Source organism: Canis lupus, chromosome 26, assembly GCF_048164855.1.
Source record: "Canis lupus baileyi chromosome 26, mCanLup2.hap1, whole genome shotgun sequence".
Lineage (NCBI taxonomy): Eukaryota > Metazoa > Chordata > Mammalia > Carnivora > Canidae > Canis > Canis lupus.
The window spans coordinates 3417380-3430155 of NC_132863.1; the positions used below are offsets into that span (position 1 = coordinate 3417380).

The 12776-nt window shown below is 42.5% G+C and overlaps 1 long non-coding RNA gene across 1 annotated transcript in view; it reads right to left on the reverse strand.

The window, feature by feature from the left end:
• Nucleotides 1-511: 511 nt before the first annotated feature.
• Nucleotides 512-12776, reverse strand: part of LOC140617971 (uncharacterized) — a 33190-nt gene continuing 20925 nt past the window's right edge. Inside the window, exon 3 of the long non-coding RNA XR_012018125.1 lies at nucleotides 512-621. This is a non-coding gene — a long non-coding RNA (uncharacterized lncRNA). The remainder of the gene's footprint in view (nucleotides 622-12776) is intronic.

Here is a 12776-nt window from a genome sequence, read left to right on the forward strand (position 1 = left end):
CCAGGGTTGGCTAAACACACAGTGCAGGCCCTCTAATTATAAGTGTCTTTCTGAATGATTCACCCAGGCTCATCTTTGGAACCATGTAGTCACCTCCATCAGTCTAAATTCTGATATATGTTCATTATATAAGAAGAGCTATTGGTTTTGAACGCCTTCTCTGTCTGGTTCTTCCAAGTTCTCAGAAATAACTCATGGATCTTTTAACAGCCCTTTATGGTAGTTCTCATTGCTTCCATTATGCAGGTGAGGAAATTGCTGCACAGGGGTTAATTAGCTCACCCAAGATCATACAGCGAGTAACTGGATAAGAGCTTAAGTCCAGACCTGTCTCATGACAGTGAACCACAGGAGTTGCCTTGTGCAGAATAGCATACCTACTAACATGATTATATAAGAAACTTTTAGAGACTGTGTTAAGTTCAAATCATAATTCGTCTTGATGCCTCAACCAGACAAACTTATAATTGTTACTTTGGTTTAACAAATGTCATGTGGGTTCTATTAAGAATCACATTTTTAATGCTTTCATTTATTTTTTAAGTTTCAATTCATCTTCCCAAGAAGTATTTCTCAGCATCTATTGGGTTCCAGATTTTGTTCTAGGCATGAGGGATCCAGCTGGAACAAAGCAGACAGGAAATCTTGTCATTGGCACAGACATTTTAATGGGGTGTTATTTATACTAGAAATGAAGTTTATTGGATAAAGATACATGACTTCACCTGGTTCCAATTAGGGTCAAAATACCATAAAATATATAGGGTTGGCTTTAGAATTTCATTATACATCTAAACAGAGAAAGAAAGATTTGATATTAGGGAAAGAGACCCGTGTGGATGGATTGCTTCTGGACAAATGATACATATTGCTTGAGGCTGGAATATTCCCAAACTATAAACTTTTGGTATTATACCTTTGTAGAACACCTATTTTCCTCAATATGGAAATTTCAAAGATGATTTAAAATTACAGTAAATATTCAGCCATAAAAATATTAGTTATAATATTATACAGATCTACCTACCACATATATTCTATAATTAACATTTTGATAGACTTGTTTGCTGTATCACATATCTGTTCCTCCACCAATCCATCATGTTTTTTGTGTGCATTCAAACTAATTTGCAAACACCCTTAAACACTTCAGCATGTATGTCATGCATATGGAGTCTATCTGTTCACAATTCTCTTTCCTCTCTTCCTCACATTTTTCCTCCTCTCCTTTCTCTTCCTCTTCTTCCTCCTCCTTCTTCTTTGAGGTAAAATTTACATAGAATAAAAAAAACAAATCCTAAGTGGATCACTTGTTGAATTCTGACAAATACATACACCTGAAAACACATGTATTTGTTTCAGCCCATCCCAAACCTGGCATAAATGAAATCATGAAAATCCAGGGAATTGGTTTATCAAGCCTTCCCACCCCCTCAATCGGAGACCAGTTTCTCTGTCATATCTCCATCTTTCATACTTATTTTCTTTTTAAAAAATATTTTATTTATTTATTCATGAGAGACAGAGAGAGAGAGAGAGAGAGAGAGACAGAGACAGAGAAACAGGCAGAGGGAGAAGCAGGCTCCATGCAAGAAGCCCAATGTGGGACTCAAAGCCGGGAATCTGGGATCACACCCTGAGCCAAAGGCAGACCCTCAACTGCTGAGCCACACAGGCGTCCCTTTCATACTTATTTTCAACTAGCTGTTACTCCAACCCTACTGGTTTGATACTAACTCATTATGAGGTTATTAACTGAGATACGTCCTGGCTAATTAGATTTGTAAGGGGAATGTCTGGGGATTGTAGTTTAAAGGAGATACTTAAGACCCACACAACTAAAAGTATAAAGCAATAATGGTGGAATGGTTGACGTTGATAACCAAAATTTTTGACAAAAGCCTTACCAAAATCCCTCTCACGTATTATGACAACAACCACTAGTGTTTGGCTATCTTAACTTCCTGGCTTTGTTTCACTTTAGGAAGATGATATTTGTTACACACTGGGCATGGAATGGTTTGTTGAACTATACATCTGTGTTGGAGGAAACCCCCAAGTCTCCTGATGAGATTCTTCATTAACATGAACGTAACAATTTTACTTCTCTGAAAATTTATTTCAATCTGAAATCAGATCAGAGTGACGCTATTCATGAAGTTATGGTATAGACAAATTGCTATGAAGTGTGCTTTGGTGGAAGGCAGGCCATCACGGAACCCACTTCAGGAAGAATTGGTGGTTGAGGCTGTATCATATTGGTGGTTGAGCCCTTAGGTCAGTGTGATTCCCATGAAGCAAGTAGGTTTGCAGTAAAATGACTACTTTTGTTTAGTGTTTTGATTCCCCAAATGGAAAGGTTAGAGTGTTTCAGACTGCCTAGGAGTTACTGGGTGGTTGAAGTGGGGTAGACATGGAACCAGATAGCAGATTTCTATACACCTGTTTCATCCAAGTGAGGAATGAAGCTGGGAAACCCAAAGGCATGTCATCTGAGTTCCAGTCCCCATTTTGCCACTATTCAGCTCTGTGATTCTAAGTCACTCTTGGGACTCAAGTTTCTTATAAAATAAATTGATGTAATTTCAAATTTACAAATGTTTCAAGAATAATGCAAAGAATTCTCATATACCCTTTAGTCAAGTTCACTAGTAGTTCATATTTGGTTCCATTTACATTATCTATCAATCTATCCATCCATCCATCCATCCATCATCTATATATCTATCTACCCATATATCTATTTAAATATGCATACATTTTTCTAATTCACTTGAGAGTAGGTTACAGACATCATTTCCTTTTATCTCTAAATACTATAAGATATATTTTCCAAGAACAAGGGCATTCTCTTACATAATCATAATATAATGATTAAAATTAAGGTATCAAATATTTATACAACACTGCTATCTACCCCACAGTCCACATTCAAATTTCATCAGCTGTTCTAAATCCTTTAAGACCTCTGTGTGTGTGCGTGTGTACATGAACATGTGTGTCTATTTATTCACCACTCCAGAATCCAATGCAAGATCATACATTGCATGCAGTTGTCATGTCTCTTGAATCTTTTAAAATCTGGAATGTTTTTTCAGTCTTATCTTTGTCTTTCATGATCTTGTCATTTTTGAATTCCAGGCAACTTGTTTTGTAAAATGTTGCTCAGTTTGGGTTTGTCTGATATTTCCTCATGAGGAAATTAGTTATGCATATTTTAACAGGTGTATCCCAGAAATGACGTCTTGTTCTTGGTGCGTCATGTCAGGAGGCGCATGATGCCATTTGTTTCATCAGTTAGCTCTGATCACTGGCTTACCATGGTGTCTCCCCTGCCAAGTACTATTTTTCCCTTTGTAAGGTATATATTTTTGGGGGAGATACTTTGAGATTATGTGAATATTCTGCTCCTCAAATTTTTACTCACTACTTTTATCAGCTTTGGCAATTTTTGATTGTTTGTCTCTTTTTTCCTCAGTTTCCCTCTTTGCCATCTACTTGTCTTCTAGGTCACTCACTCGTTCTTCCACCTCGTTAACCCTCGTCGTTAGGACTTCTAGTTTGGATTGCATCTCATTCAATTGATTTTTAATTTCTGCCTGATTAGCTCTAAATTCTGCAGTCATGAAGTCTCTTGAGTCCTTTATACTTTTTTCTAGAGCCACCAGTAGCTGTATAATAGTGCTTCTGAATTGGCTTTCTGACATTGAATTGTAATCCAGATTTTGTAACTCTGTGGGAGAGAGGACTGTTTCTGATTCTTTCTTTTGAGGTGATGTTTTCCTTCTAGTCATTTTGCTCAGTGCAGAGTGGCCAAAAGCAAGTTGTATTGGGAAAAAGAGAAAAAGAGAGGAGAGAAAGAAGGAAAGAAAAGAGAAAGAGAAAAAAAAGGGAAGAAAAAAAACGAAAGAAAAAAAAAAGAAGAAAAAGAGAAAGAAAAAGAAAGGAGAAAAAAAGGGGGTGGGGGAAGGAAACAAATCAAAAAGCAAAACAAAACAAAACAAAACAAAAAAAAAAAAAAAAAAAAAAAGAACCACGGGGGAGTATCTTCTGATTCTGTGTACTTTAAGTCCCTTGGCTTCTCCTGGAAGTTGTCAGTCTAGCTGGTGTTCTGGGGGAGGGGCCTGTTGTGCTGATTTTCAGGTGTTAGCAGTTGGGGGAGCTGCTGTGCCCCTGCCTGGTGCAGGGCTCAGTGGGGGTTGTTTACCCCGTGAGGCCGCAGGAGGAACAGCCCCAGTGGCGGGGCAGCTCTGGATTCAGCCCCCGCAGGAACTCCGGAGCTCTCCGTCTGCAGGGCCTGGAGGCTCCGGGCGGGGCCGCTGATCTGCTCAGCTGGGGCAGGAGCGTCCTTGCGGTCCTGGGCCCTCCCGGCCTCTGCCTGTCCCGGGGGAGGCGGGATCCTGGGCTGTGTCCCGGCGCCCTGTGCTCCGGAGCCTGCGCTGGTGGATTCGCGCTCCCGGGCCGCAGCCCCCTCCGCGGAGCCGCCGCCCGAGCCCCTCCGAGCTGCTCCTGGAACCGCGCAGCCCCCTCCGCACGGAGCCTCCTCCTCTGCCCGAGCCCCTCCGAGCTGCTCCCGGGGCCGCGCAGCCCCCTCCGCGGAGCCGCCGCCCGAGCCCCTCCGAGCTGCTCCTGGAACCGCGCAGCCCCCTCCGCACGGAGCCTCCTCCTCCGCCCGAGCCCCTCCGAGCTGCTCCGGGTCCCGCCGTGCGCGCTGCAGCCCTTAGGGAGCTCGGCGCACTCTCCTGGGCGCGCAGTTGCTGTTACTGTCCCCGGGAGCCCGAGGGCATCCCCGCCCCCCTGGGTCCTGCTCCAACTCCCCGCGAGCCCCTTTCCGCCCGGGAAGGTCGGTGCAGCTCCTGCTCCTCCGGGACGGGGCTCTCCTGTCCTGGGGACACTCGCCCCGGCCTCAGCCCGGCTCCTCGCGGGGCTCCTCCCCCTCGGAGGCCTTTGTTTCTTTATTTCTTTTTTCCGTCTTCCTACCTTGATAGAAGCGCGAACTCTTCTCACTGTAGCATTCCAGCTGGTCTCTCTTTAAATCTCAGGCCGAATTGATAGATTTTCAGGATGATTTGAAGGTTTTCTAGGTAATTTGGTGGAGACAGGTGATTTGGGGACCCTACTCTTCCGCCGTCTTGCTCCTCCCCCTCCCCGGCTTTGGCAATTTTTGCCTGAATTAGGTGTTACTAAGATGGTTGCTAAATGCTGGTTATGGTTGTCTAAATCCATCATTCTTAATGCATTTATTAACTGCTTTTCTATTGTAAAGAAGAATTCTCTTCTTCCTCAATTAAAAAAAATTATTCATTCATTTAATTATACCAGCACAAGAGTGTAGATTCTTATTTTATTCGAAGTTACACTTCGTAGCTGCCAGTATTAATTTTGATAGTCAAGTGTTATGATATTTGGCCAGGGGGAACCCCCTCATACAAATTCCTGTGTGCTTTTGGCATGTGTTATGGACTGAACTGTGTCCTCTCAAAATTTATACAGTGAAGCTCTAAGCCCCATTGTGACTCTGTTTGGACACAAGAAGGCCTTTAAGGGAATAAAGTTAAGTGAACTTATGAGAGTGGAGTCTTAGTCTAGAAGGACTGGTGGCCTTATAAGAGGAAGGGGAGACTCCACAGCATGCTGTCTCTTTCTCTCCATGCAAACATAGAGAAAAAGCCATGTGAGAGTGTACCCAAGAAGGTGGTCATCTGCAACTCAAGGAAAAAGACCTTACTGGAAATCAACTCTGTTGGTGCCCTCATCTTGGACTTACCAGAGTCCAGAACCATGGGAAAATAAAATCCTATTCTTTTAGCTGCACAGTCTGTGGTAATTTCTTATGGTGTCCAGAGCAGACTAACACAGCATGCCCCCCATCATTCTTTGAGTACTTCTTTACCTTCTAGCTCATATTTCAGGCTCATTTTGACCTTTCTTCACCCAATCATTCCTCTGAAGATTCTGGATTCCTTTTAGTAGAAAATGATGGTTATATCTGAGATCTGGGTGCTAGGTATGTCTAATACTATGGGAAAACCATTGCTCTAAGGCCTTCCCAGTGAACAGAGATAGGGCACATCTATGCTCTTTCAAATGAAGATCTCCTCACACATGCTTAAATCTTCTCAACTTTAGTTTCTTGCAGTGATGTATGAGGTTCTGAGTCTTCAGTTGGTTCTGCTAATTTCTCACTTATCATATCATAAAGAGTTCAACCCTTATGTTCAGCGTGTGTGGAAATCTCTCAACACATACACACTATACATTTAAATACACACTCAATTTTGTCTGACACAATTACACAAATCCAGTTGGAGAGGCAGTAGGGAATTTATTTATTTACTTTTTATTTTTTTAAAGATTTTATTTATTATTTATTCATGATAGAGAGAGAGAAAGAGAGAGAGAGAGAGAGAGAGAGAGACGGGCAGAAGGAGAAGCAGGCTCCATGCAGGGAGCCCAACGTGGGACTCGATCCCGGGACTCCAGGATTGCACCCTGGGCTGAAGGCAGGCGCCAAAACGCTGAGCCACCCAGGGATCCCCTATTTATTTACTTTTTAGTCAAACATTCCCTCTACATTTGAAAATCCAAATATCATACACTAGCAGGAGGCATTGTCAGATGTTGACAGATTTAAATGTTGTTGAAATAGGTGAAAAAAATAGAGAAGGATCTTATGAGAATAGGAGCACAGGAAAGTCCAATCTGGGAGTGGAAAAGAAAGGAAGTTATAAAATGCTCTAGTTGTCCACATTGTCAGGTTTGGCTTAGAAAGGGATAACTTGCAGGGTATGGCTTTGTCTGGAGGAGAAGATATCACATACAGCGAGGACCTCTAGGAACTTGACTTGACAGCTACTGGGATCAGACATCTTCAACTGTGGGAGCACACCTGAAGTTACCTGCTCACTTCCAGCCAAGAGTATCAGGGGACAATTACCTCAGGACTGATAATAACAGAAACAAAGGATTGGTGACTTAGTTTTATCACTTCTCTATTGAAGAGAAGGGTAGGGCCCTTGGAAAACTGTGGTGCCTGCTCCCAAAACCATGCATATGAAAATGCACAGACGTACGCAGCCTTTTTGGGGGAAGGGGTGGAAGCAGCAGAGGGAGAAGGAGAGAGAGAATCTCAAGCAGACTCCAAGCTCAGTATGGAACCTGACGTGGTGCTCAGTCTCAACCCTGAGATTAAGACTTGAGCTGAAATCAAGAGTCAGATGGTTAACCGATTGAGTCACCCAGGTGCCCCCATACACAGCTTTTCTATCTGCTATGTTTGAATGTGATCACCACTCTCACCAATACCATGCAAAGGTACATAAATTTGTTCTCAAAATGTCCAGATCCAAGAATCCAGAAACCATTGTGAACAACACCCGTATTTTAATGAGGTTTATATTTTTGTTAACAATGTTCTAGTTGGTTTGAATTGAGACTACCAGCTCATTACAGGCTTTATTCTTCACCTCCAAGATTTTGCTTAGAAGTCCCCCATTCCTTATCACCTGTACCCTGTCATTCCTGAACTTGGTCCCGGCTTTTCTATAACAACCCCTGTGGTGATGGTTAGTGGGGCTGCATGCAACAGATCACTCTTACCCGATTTTGCTCAAATCAAGTCTACTATAGGATAAATATTTTTTCCTGAATACACATGGAACTGTTGTTTGTTTTTCTCTGGAAGCCCATTGTACAAAAAATAAAATTCTGCCTTGCATCTCAACCTCTGAGTCAGTTCCTAGTGTCTCCCATATCTTCTGACACTGGGAGTCCAGAAAAATATCAAGGTGTATCTTGGGCCCTGGCATGTGGCACATGGCCAGGCTGAGATGTGGGGAGTTGTGGGCCTGACCTGGGAATTTAGGACCATGCTGGGGCAGAACACAGGAGACTTTGGCTCTGAGACTGATCTCAAGCCTTTGTTCATTCCCAAGACACCCAGAATGGAATTTCACCCACATGTTTCCCATACTTCTCATCCCCATACCTGCACGTGGGGGTTGGGTGGACATAATATAACTAGACTTATATTTGTTTTTGTGTTCATTATGATAAATTCTCCCCTTTTCTCTGGCCCAGAGAAGTGGGTGGACATCTTCTACCTTTGCTACCATGAGGATCTTCAAAGATCTGCTCCAACTATTCCTCTGGCTCTTGCCTGTGTCAGCTTACACAAGCTGACCTGGGCCCCATTCTCTAACCCAACCTGTACCAAACAAAAGCACTCTCCTCAAAAATTAGCAGTTGTGATAGAGGGACTGACCAATGATCTACAACTTTGTCTACATAATGGAATTATCTCTAACCTTCTGAAAAATGTAAATGGTTCCAGCCCCAAAGATTCTGCCTCAATTTGTTGGGTATGGGCCTTTAGGCATTTTCCCCATTGGATATTGTTTTCATATTTTGTCTTTTAATTAAGAAATATTCCAAACATATAGAGATACATGGTTAATATATAACATGTATGCATCAACCTACCACCTAGATTTAGTGACATAATCATCTGCTGTAGACTAGGGAAAGAAGAAAGGAAGAAAAGAGGGAGAGAAGAAAAGGGAAGGCAGGTGAAAATTTTAAAGATAGAAAAGGAAATAACATATCTTAGTAACCAACGTGGGTCAGGTTCTAGGATCTGTGCTTTCTCTTCTCTGCCTCATTGAATTCTCATACAAGATGGGAGCAGGTGAAGAAATTACTTCTTGGTTTCCCAAAGTCATCCAGCTACTAGGATGCCCCTGATTTGATCCCTACCTGTTCTGGCTCCAAGCTGCCCATGGTTTTTCTAGCACTCATTCCAAAAAGAAGAGGAAGTGGAAGAGGAAGCCAGGAACTGGTAGACAGAAGTCTGTGCTCTTGGTGAAGGGACAACAGACCAAACATATCCTGTAGGGTCTGGCTGCCCCCACACCCCCAGCTCACAGAGGACCTTGAGCTACTGAAGGAAGGATGGATGAAACTGGTATCATCACAGCTGAGCTTTCAGACAGGAGAAAATTCAAGGGATGATCAGAAATATCCAATAATGTTTGTTTTAGATGGGGTTTTAGGCAGCATTTAGGCAGTTTTATTTTATTTTTATTTTTAAAGATTTTATTTATTTATTCATGAGAGACACACAGAGAGAGGGAGAGAGGCAGAGACACAGGCAAAGGGAGACGCAGGCTCCATGTAGGGAGCCAGACGTGGGACTGGATCCTGGGTCTCCAGGATTGCACCCTGGCCTGAAGGCAGCGCTAAACCGCTGAGCCATCCAGGCTATCCTAGGCAGTTTGTTTTTAAGAGGGTCTTATATCTGCTTTGAAATTGGTCAGGGGGTCAAATCTCCACTTCAGCTGCAGTTAAATGACCCCACTGCCCTCCAGTATGGGTGACTGGGACCACTGGCAGAATTTTTATCTCTTACACTTTGAGAAAGCAACAAGATTAGCCAAGAAGGAAAATAAATATAATAAAATGCTTAGTGAACATCCACTGGAATCTGCAAATGAGTTACAATGAAAAGGCAGGGAATGAATGTCCCTTCTTGGTGGTTTTGGGTACTAGAAATGACCTGCTGGAGAACACTCATATGCATGGACATCCCAGAACATTCCCTGTCGCATGAACAAAGTACAAAGATGCAGAACCATTCATGTGGAAATGATTACAGGTCAGGTCATCCCTGAGTTTGGTCACTCACTGTGCTGGCACGGGGGCGGGGGGGGGGGCGGTGGAATGCCTTGGGATATCCATGCCCTCCACCACCAACCTCTTCCCCATTTCTTCTCTCTTTCACTCCTTCTTTCCTCTGGGCATGAGCTTATTTCATCAAATGACAAATTGCTAACAATGTTCCATAGAAAATCATTGTTCTCATTTTACACTAAATTCGATCAAGCAGTTGAAGCTCAAAAACGTGATGCTCATTGAAAAGAGCAAGCTGTAGGGGCACCTGGGTGGCTCAGCCAGTTAAGCATCTGACTTCAGCTCAGGTCATGATCTCAGGGTCCTGGGATCAAACCCCAGGTTTCATTCCCCACTCAGCAGGGAGTCTGTTTGTCCTTTTGCCCTTCCTCCTGCTCTCTCTCTTTCAAATAAATAAATATAATCTTAAAAAAAAATAAAAGAAAAAAGCAAGCTGTAAAAGGATGCAAACACAGGAATACCATTTATGGAATTAAAAATACATGAGAAGGGCTTTCAGGTGCTGGCAGCGTTCATTTTCATGACCTAGTAGTGTCTATATGAGGGTGCTCCTTTTGTGAAGGTACATGCAAGTGTATACTTGGAAAGGGCACTTTTCCACATCTGCATTATACTTTCAGAAGGTTATAGTACATTATATGAATAAATACACTAACCAACGCTATGTATCATCGATGGACATGTGTGTGTGTGGTTAAGCATAAAAACTGAGGCTTGGAGAGGTAAAACAACTCACTCAGGCTGAAATTGAGATGGCAATCGTCATCTGATACATTTCAAAGACAGGGCCTTTCTGCAATACACGATGACTGTGCTAAGTAGGTATGTTGCATCAAACCAAGGAGCAGTGAATGCCCACGAGACAAATAGCCTATGAACTCACCCCGACTCTACTCAGAGCTAAATCATAAAATAAAACTGAGGCATCACTATTCATATGTGAGCTCTGTAAATGCCATCAATATTCTTTTTCAGTTTTCTATTTTTAACTTTTTTTGTTATATATATAAATAATTTTTGCTAATTTTTATTGGAGTTCGATTTGCCAACATGTAGTATAACACCCAGAGCTCATCCCATCAAGTGCCCCCCTCAGTGCCTGTCACCCAGTCCCCCGTCCCCCTGCCAACCTCCCCTTCCACTACTCCTTGTTCGTTTCCCAGAGTCAGGAGTCTCTCATGTTTTGTCTTCGTGTTTTGTAAAGTCTTGTACAAGTCTGATGAGATAGTATGGAGGGAAATGCGCAGAAACTGAGAACATTGTCGACATAGGTGAGGGAAATGACTGATAACCAGGTCTGTCCCGTCAGTCATCTGCCTTTAGTCAAAGAAGAACCTGTTGTCTCTACCGGCTACTCTCACTCTCACCAGCAGAGGGGGTCTATACCCCTTTCTGCAGGCAGGGGCCTAACACTCAACTAACTCTGAGACTGTGATCTAATTCGATCTTCGGGCATCCCTGGGAACGAAGTTAAATAGAACAAGTTGAAGAAATTTGGTCTCCTCTTATCATAAAGAAGTCAAGACACAAGGGATTCAAACCCCAGGTCAGACAGCCCTAGACCAGGGCAGGGAGAGTGAGCCACAGACCCAGGATTCCCTGACTAGCTGTGCAAGAGCACCACCTACAAGCAAGCTCACCTTTCTGCTCTGGGTCTGTATATTGATTCAATTCTTACAGGCTTTCTTAAGATGTGCATTTCCTATGACTGAAAAAATTGTCCTATATATCCACAATGTTACTATAAAGTAAGAAAATTTAACAATGATACCATGCTTTTATGCAGTTCAAAGTCTACTTTCAAAGGTCGTCACCTGTCCAAACAATGTCCTTCTAAGCTATTTCCTTTAGTCCACCCATGGTCTAATCACACTTGCATCCATTCATCATGTTTCTTTAGACCCCTTTAATGTGATGGAGTCCTTCAGCCTATCTTTGCTTCTCTTGCCCTAATGTTTTTGATGAATAGAGGCCAGTTATTTTGTAGAATGCCACTCAATTTTCTCCAATGCCTTTCATTTCGGGCAGGAGAATCACAGAAGCAACCTGGTGTCCTACTCAGATCATCTTGGTAGGACCTATAGGATGTCCATCTGTCCCAAGAGTGATGGTATTAACTTTGAGCTTACTTAGTGTGCGGTTCATGCTGGACGAAATGACCTTGTGCAGTTCCCACATTTAGAAGGCTGATTCTGGATACTCTGTGGGCTTTTTTACTTTGAGGGTTAGGAACACTATCAAGTGGATGCCCCTTTGCCTTTGATGTATACCTTTCAAATATTTGCTAGTAACTAAAGAAGAAAAATAAAGATTAACAGCAAGCCAGATTCGCTTAGTATTTCTTGACAAATTAGATAGATGGTCTAATAAAGGACAGTTTGAAGGCCATATATAAAATGGTTTTATTTTTTAAATGGATGAATATTTAGGATAAGCAGCAAATTTTAATATTCTATGAGACTCTAACCTGACGCAGGTACAGTGCATTTGCTAAAGAAAATTTCCAAGGTTTCTTTCCTCAACCCCCCTACTTTTTCCTAGTAAACTGCAATGTGTGGAAAGACCATTAGGTGGCACACTGGCTCCAGTAGTTTTATCAGCAAGGGCCCCTCTGGGAAATTCTCTGGCTAAGTAGAAAACCCTAGTTGCTCAAGAAGTCAACTCAGCTCTCTGCACCTAAAGAGAGTAATTGGTTTGTGAGAACCTCTCCTTGCATACATTTTGAGCTGGGGTTGGATTCCTTTCCATGAGAATGCTTCCTTCCTCCCTTACTCTGATTCCAAATTTAGACAATGTAAATATTTAGATGCGTGATTAAAAAGAGGGGGAAAAGAATATAAGGGACACAGTGGAAATGTAGTGTTTAAATATTTGGAGATGTTTTGCCTCTGTTTTGGAGGTAAAGAAATACAAAACAGAAAAGAAGCCTGGAAATACTGGAAAGTCCTGTTTCATACGTGGGACCAAGCGCTAGTTGGGGGGGGGTTGGGGTTTACAGGAGGGGACAAGGGAGAACAGAAAGTCTTTCCAAGATCCCTGTCCCATCCACACTAAAGTCTCATGGAAACGCTGAGTCTTTAACCTGTAAT